General features: G+C 44.3%; 1 long non-coding RNA gene across 1 annotated transcript in view; it reads left to right on the top strand.

Moving 5' to 3' along the window:
• LOC123522104 overlaps positions 1-1,413 on the top strand; it is a 9,748-nt gene extending 8,335 nt beyond the window's left edge. Inside the window, exon 3 of the long non-coding RNA XR_006680410.1 lies at positions 1,111-1,413. This is a non-coding gene — a long non-coding RNA (uncharacterized LOC123522104). The remainder of the gene's footprint in view (positions 1-1,110) is intronic.
• Positions 1,414-7,687: the final 6,274 nt, after the last annotated feature.

A 7,687-nucleotide genomic window follows, 5' to 3' on the forward strand; every position in this document is an offset into this window, starting at 1 on the left:
TGAGTTTTTGAGATTCGAGAGTATACCTACTACATGCCAGGCGCTGTGTGAGACTCTAATTATATATTACACAATGGTGCTTCAAGTAGTACGTGGGAAAATTCCATTTCTCCAATGGAATTGAAGTGGAGAACTAGTTCTTAGAAGCCCCCTCATATCTATTACCTTCTGCAATTCTATAAGATAACTATTATAATCTCCATTATATAGCCGATGAAACAGAGGTTAAGTAATTATTTTGTGGCACAATTATTGTATGACAGGGACAGAATTCAAAATGAGATCAATTTGTCTCCTACTCCTATTCTCTGGGTCACTACCACTGGGTCTTGGGGTACATCAGTCAACTTCATCCACTCCTTTCCAGAACGGGTGTGTTCATCCGAAGAAATGGATGTGAATGTGTCATTGTCCCTGGCCTTTGCTCATTGCCCTCCTGCCAGGCCCCCGCCACGCTCCGATCGCAGGGAGCAACTTCTCCATCCTCAGCCTCTGATCCCCACCCATGCCCTGCCCTCAGTCCATTAGTGACAAGGAACTTTTCATTGGCACAAGAAGGAAATTCACCTGCAGGCTTGAAGGTCCCTGACTCTGAAAATCAGAGCCTTCCCAGCCCAGGAGCCTCTAGGCAAGAGTCAGTTATGTCCCTTTGTACCTTGAAGGCAATTTAGATCCTCAACATTGCCGTTTGAATTCTACAAGGAAGGTGGACAAAAAGACCGACAGTCTTTCTCCCTTAAGACAAGTATTGAAAGACTTCAAACCCATTGCTCAGGGAGGGTGCTTCTGGGAAATTCAGAACAAACTGAGTAAAGCAGGCTGTTAGGAGTCCCAGTGGCACGGTGGGTTAGTCATTTGTTTTAAAACCATGAGGTCAGGAGTTCAAAAACCACCATTGATGCCTTGGCAGAAAGATGAGGCTGTCTGCTCCCATCAAAGCTTTACAGTCTCAGAAATCAGTGGTTTCCTGAGTCCATAGGACTTCTATGAATTTGAAGAAGGTTGCAAGTACTTGGACCAGCCAGAATCACAAAAAATTCTATTCTGGGAGAAGTACAGCCAGAATGCAACTTAGAGGCAAGGATGTCAACACTTCATCTTTTATTTCAGACCTGCTGTCAGGAGCGTCCAGTCCCTGGAGAAGGACACCCTGCTTGGTACAGTCACAGGGGGACCTTCGACGAGATGGCTGACTCAGGGGCTGCATGAAGGGGCTCCAGCCGGGAGGATGGCCCAGGGCAGAGTCGTGTGCATTGTGCTGTGCCTTCACTATGAGTTCAAACCCACGGACCGCACCGAACAGCAAGGTGAATCTGCTAACTGGATGGCAGTGGGCTGGGATTTAGAATATATCAGAATTTCAAACATGGATTCCAATGTTTCTAAATTATTAAAACGTCTCTTTTTCTTGTGGTTTGGTTTGGTTTTTTGCCCTTAAAAAAAAAGGTACCACACTCCCTTGGCTGTGGACAATAAGCTGGTGTATTTCTGACCTTCATTCCATAACTTGACTTCAATATCTGCTAATTCCTTTTTATGAAACAGATTGCATCAATCACATTCACATTTAACCAACTGCAGCGTAAATTGTTTTTGTTCCCTTTTTCATAAGTCCTTTCTCCAGATTAAATGTTGTAGCACCGAACAAACTGCTCTCGGCTGAAGTGGGAAAGTGAAATTCGATTAGTATGGATTCTAGAATCGGGTAAGTACTGTATCCGCGTCCTCTCTAGAAAAGAGGTGAGGTGCCAAGGGATATTAAGAATGGCCATTTAATGTAAAATCTCAGATAATACATGCGTTAAATGGGGAAAATGAGAGAAAGCTCTTAAGCGTGCTCCCAAGACGGATTGCAGAATAATATTATCGTACACGGAAGGGGAGCTGATGGGCCCCGTCAGGAGGCCATTATGGGAGTGGGGTAGAAAATCATTATGGCAAAAAGCATTTCAGAGCGGCAGCGCGAACGAGGCGGACACATAATGAATGATCAATAGAGAACTGGTGATTCAGTTATATTACAATATGAACAGAAAACTTCCTGTCATATAATTTTAATCTGCCACTCTGATAAACGGCTCCAGGATGGGGCCCCCTTTCAGTGTCAAGGGATGAGCAGGGGAAGGGGGAGCGCTCGTGGTCTGTTGTCTGAAATGGGTTTCTTATCCAAGACACAGTTTGGCTCGGGACTGCTAGCCAAGGAGGTAGCAGTCTGCACCCACCCAGAGGTGCGTGGAAACAGGTCTGGATCGGCTTCTGAAACCCACATGAGCAATGCAAGCAGCAGTGCTCCCCGCAGTCAACTAGCACCCCCCCCTCCCAAAACTCCAAGTCACCAGAAAGATCTAAGTATAAGACACAGAGCCGAGGAGGTTCCACGGTCCCTCCTTCCAATGAAACTAAGTTTATCAAAGCAGGCCACCGGTGCCACGCCCCGGTGTGAGGTTTCGTGTGTCGAAATAGCGCACGAAGGTATTCTCTCTGATCGCTGAGTGTTTGGGCTCCCTTGAATGTTGCTCCCGATGCGAGCACACCCTCTCCTCTGTCTGGACCGGGCCCTGTGCCCCACAGAGCTGCGACTCAGGCCCCTAGCCCAGTGCACAGCCCGGGGAGCTGAGCCCCAGAGAGATTTACATCTCGCCCAGCAGCTTCCAGCCTTACCCTGCTGTCTCTCTGTGGTCTGTGTCTCTAGGTGTGTCCGTATGCAGGTGTAACCACTGCCAGCTGCCATCGCACTGCTTCCGACTCATAGCAACCCTGTGTCCCAGGGCTCCACGGGGTTTTCAAACCTGTGACGTTTTGGAATCTGGTCACCAGGGTGGTGGGTTTGAACAGCCAACCTTTCAATGACAGCTGAAATAGTCAAGTTCTTAGGATTTGCACCACTCAGAGATTCATAGACAGGCGCCAGTATATGTCCTAGACCAGTGGTTCTCAACCTTCCTCATGCTGTGACCCTTTCATACAGTTTCTCGTGTGGTGGTGACCCCCCCCCCCAACCATAAAATGATATTTGTTGCTAGTTCATCACTGTCATTTTGCTACATTATGGATCGGGTGACCCTGGTGAAAGGGTCGTTCGACCCCCAAAGGGGTCTTGACCCACAGATTGAGAACTGCTGTCTTAGACAGTAGTCTTTTTTGTTGTTGTTTTTTAATCGTTTTATTGCCGGCTCCTACAGCTCTTAAAACATTCCACACATCAATTGTATCAAGCATATTTGTACATATGTTGCCATCATTTTCAAAACATTTTCTACTTGAGCTCTTGGTCTAAGCTCCTTTTCCACCCTCCCTCCCCCAACCTCCCACTCTTGTGAATCCTTGATAAATTAAATAGTGCTATTATTTTGTATCTTACACTGTCTTTTGGCTTATATAGTTCCAGAATACTTTCTTTTTAATGTTATGTTCTTTCATCAGCAAGCCAGTCAGTATTTACCAAGAAGAAATTGCTCTTTGACTTCAAAGAGTTGAAGTAACTATTTGTATTGCTACCTGGAATTTTTCCCTTTCAAAATAATAGGAGGACCAAACACATGGTAGCAATGGCTGCATCTGGAGAGGGACCACTGGTCAGGTAGAGGTAGCAAGGAAGCTGGCTTCTCCTTCTCCATCCTCCAATCATGTACCATTAATGCCAAATATTAATTTAAATAAAACTGAAACAAACGTTTAGGAAGAATGAGGATCCACAGGCCTCTCCTGCTCTGTTGACATCTGACCTAGAGATTCCCTTACCAGGAAAGCATCCCATGACTTCACTCAATGTTGGAGGCAGCAGTGTCGGCAAAAGCAAAACACTGGGGAAAGGAGCAGGCACAGATTAATCAAAGAGACCAAACTCATTGCCATCAAGTCAATGCCGGCTCATCATGACCGTATACGACAAGGGAGAGTTGCCCATTGTGAGTTTCTGAGATGGTAACTTTTGACAGCGTAGAAGCCCCATCTTTCCCTCTCCAAGAGGCTGGTGGTTTTGAACTACTGACCTTGCATTTAGCAGCCCAATGCATAACCACAGATAAATTGTGGAATGTTGTTCAGTGAGTTCTGACTCCTAGCCACTCTAGCCACAACAAAAACAAACATCGTCCTATTCAGCATCACCCTTCTGCCCTTCCTAAGCTTGAGCCCATTGTTGCAGCCACGGAGTTCATTTATCTCCTTCAGGGCCTTTCTCTTTTTGACAGACCCGCTGCTTTACCAAACATGGTGTCCTCCAGGGACTGCTCCCTCCTGATAATCTGTACAAAATATGTGAGACAAAATCTTCCATTTTTTGTGATACTTTTTGTGAGTCCAGTTGTGAAGGTTTTTGTTTTACGTTGAGGTGTAATCCATACAAGATCTTTGGTATTCATCAGTACCGGCTTCCAGTCTTCTTTCAGCAAGCAAGGTTGTAGCATCTGCCTATCAAGGGTTTCCAATGAATCGTCCCCTGATACTAATCTTTTGTTATTGATCATATTGTCCAGGGTTTTGGGATTTGTTTTTTTGTGTGTGGCTTTTCTTCCCCCCTAGCAAACAGATTGAATAGGTATAGTGAAAGGATGCAAGCCTGAGGCACATCTTTACTGGTTTTAAACCCTTCAGTGCTCTTTAAAAGACTATCTTTTCATCTGTGTACATGTTCTGCATGGACACAAGCAAGTGTTCAGGAATTCCCATTCTTTGTAATATCATTCGTTGTTTGTCATGATCCACAAAGTCCAATACCTTTTTGTAGTCAATAAAACGCAAATTAACATTTTTCTGGTATACTCCACTTTCAAACAAGATATATCTGACATCACAAAGAGATCCTTCATTCCACACCCTCTTCTGTGTCTGGCTTGAATTTCTGGCAGTTCCCTGTCAGTGGAATGCTGAAATCATTTATGAATTATCGTGAGCAAAATTTTACTTGCACGTGATATTCATGATCTCAAAGTCAATTCACCACCATTGAGTAGGCCTTGACCCATAGTAACCCTATAGAGTTTCTAAGACTGAAAATCTTTATGAGAGTAGAAAATCTCATCCTTCTCCCTCAGGCCTACTGGTGACTTAGAACTGCGGACCTTTCCGTTAGTAGCCCAAGGTGTAACCCACCTCACCACCAGGGCTCCTGATAGTAATGATGCTTTCCATATTCTGTTGTATCTTTCTTTAGAATGGGCACAGATATGGATCTCTTCCATATCCACAGCCAAGTAGCTGTCTTCCAAATCTCTTGGCATAAAGGAACAAGTGATTCCAGCTTTGCAGCAATTGGCTGAGACATCTCAATTGCCATTCTGTCAATTCCTGCAGCTTTGTTTGTCACCGATGCCTTCAGTGCAGGTTGGGTGTCTCCCTTCAATAACATTCCTTCAATAACATCAGTTCTTAATCAGATTCTATTTCTTGAAATGGTCCATCATTGATCAATTCTTTCACACAGTGTCTCTGTATTCCTCTGTGTTAGTCTGAGTAGACTAGAGGAAAAAAATCCATGGACACATATGTGTATAAGAAAGAGTTTTATATACAAGAGGAATTGAACATTGAGAAAACAATCCCAGTCCAGTCCAGATCAAGTCCATAAGTCCAATATTAGCCCATATGTCTGAAACCAATCTATAAAGTCCTCTCCAGACTCACAAAACACATGCAATGACACCAAATGTAGATCACAGGCCAGTGGGTAGAAAATCTTTGGATCCAGTGGCATTAGAAACATCTCAGCGCTGGCAAGGGCCTCTGCATGGCTTCCCAGGGCTGCATTAGGGTAGGTCCATGTGGCATCTCCTCAGGATGCCTCGTAGGAAGTCAGCCTTGTCAGGAGAGAGTCTCCAAGGGAGTGAACAGAGAGAGACGTGTCTTCTGCCTCCAAGGAGAAAGTACCAGATTTCCCAGAATTCTCAGGAGAAGGCCATACCCACACATAAGTCTCATTGGCTGTCTCCAGATTGACAGCCTAGACTCCACCCCTACGCTCTTAATCCTTAAATTGGCACCAGATTAGGTGACTAACATCCTCCATCTTCTTCTGTTGCTTCTTGCATTGTTCGATATTTTGCCCAGAGAATCCTTCAATATTGCAACTCAAGGCTAGAATATTTTCTTCAATTCTTTCAGCTGAGCATGTTCGCTCTTTTGGACATGCCACAACTCCAGGTGTTTGTGCATTTCATTGTAGTACTTTCCTCTGTCTTCTTCAGTTGTCCTTTGAAACTTCCTGTTTACCTCTTTTATTTCACCATTTCTTCCAGGGGTTTTAGCTCCTCTATATTCAAGAGCAAATTCCAGAGTCGCTTCTGACACCCACTTTGGCCTTTCTTTCTTTCCTGTCTTTTTTAACGATCTTTTTACTTTCTTCATGATGCTCTTGAGAGCGTCTCAAACCTTGTTTGATCTTCAGTCATTAGTGTTCAATGTGGCAAATCCATCCTTGAGATGATCTCTAAATTCAGAAGCGATATATCCAGGATCAGAGTTGAGTTCTTGTGGATTTGTTTTGATTTTCTTCAGCATGAATTTGTACTTGCAAACTTGCAAGTTCCAAACTTGACTCTGGACCTAGTTCTGAGGGATGATTTTGAGCTTCTTCATCAATGTCTCTTTCCACAGATATCAACCATTTGATTCTATAGGTTCCATCTAGCAAGGAACACATCTATATTATGACTTATGCTCTCATAAAAATATTTGCAGTGAATAAATCATTGGGCTTGCATAATTCTATCTTGTGATCTCCAATGCCATTCCCATCATGAAGGCCGTATTTTCCTAATTACCTGTTGGCTTCTAATTTTTACATTCCAATCACCAAGAATTATCAATGCATCTGAATTGTATGTTTGATCCATTTACAGATGAAGAAATTGCTTGCTGCTGCTGCTGCTGTTGTTATTAGATGCTATTGAGTTGGCTGACTCATAGCAACTCTATGCATTTGCCGATGGAAAACTATTGCCCAACTGCTCCTCTCATGACTATTCTCACATCTGATATTTAGCCCTTTGATATGCTAAAGAGTCTGGAACATTGACTGAGTCATTAGCATGAAACTGGACATGCTGACTTAGGAAATTATAAATGTGCGGGTCATTCATGGACATATCAGGAGAGACCGGTCCTCTGAGAAGAACACCATGCCGGGTTAAGTGCAGGGACAGCAAAAGAGAGGAAACCCCTCAACAAGATGAACTGACTCAATGACTGCAACCCGGGGCTCACACATCAGAACAGTGGTGAAGATGGGACAGGGCCGGGCCCTGCTTCATCCCGCTGTGCAGGGTCGCTGTGCCTGGGCCCCTAGCAACAGCAAAGGGCAAAAGCTTGTTGGCAAATATTAGTCAGGAGTATGAGGCGTGGTTGGAGGGGACAGGATGCTGGGCATGGTCCTGACCCTCCCAGCTTACTTTGTTCTTCTTTTGTGGTTTGATCTACGGCTGGGGCTCGTGCCTCGCTGGGAGAAGAGTCTTCTCGGAGTCAATGTTCTGTGTTTCTCATGTTGCCTGCCGTCTGGGGAAGATCTCATCATTGCAAGTCGTTGTAGGATTGTATGGCGAGCTGCAAATTCCCACGGTACTTACATGCTTTCATCCCCATTTCAAACCAGAATGAAATTGTATTTGTTTATTGGTTATCACATATTAAAAATCAAAACCATCCTCCTGCTTCTTTAAATAAATAAAAGACGGAGAGGAAGGAGGAACCG

The sequence above is a fragment of the Echinops telfairi genome, unplaced genomic scaffold, assembly GCF_000313985.2.
Source record: "Echinops telfairi isolate 266 unplaced genomic scaffold, ASM31398v2 ScPeMD7_2291;HRSCAF=2852, whole genome shotgun sequence".
Lineage (NCBI taxonomy): Eukaryota > Metazoa > Chordata > Mammalia > Afrosoricida > Tenrecidae > Echinops > Echinops telfairi.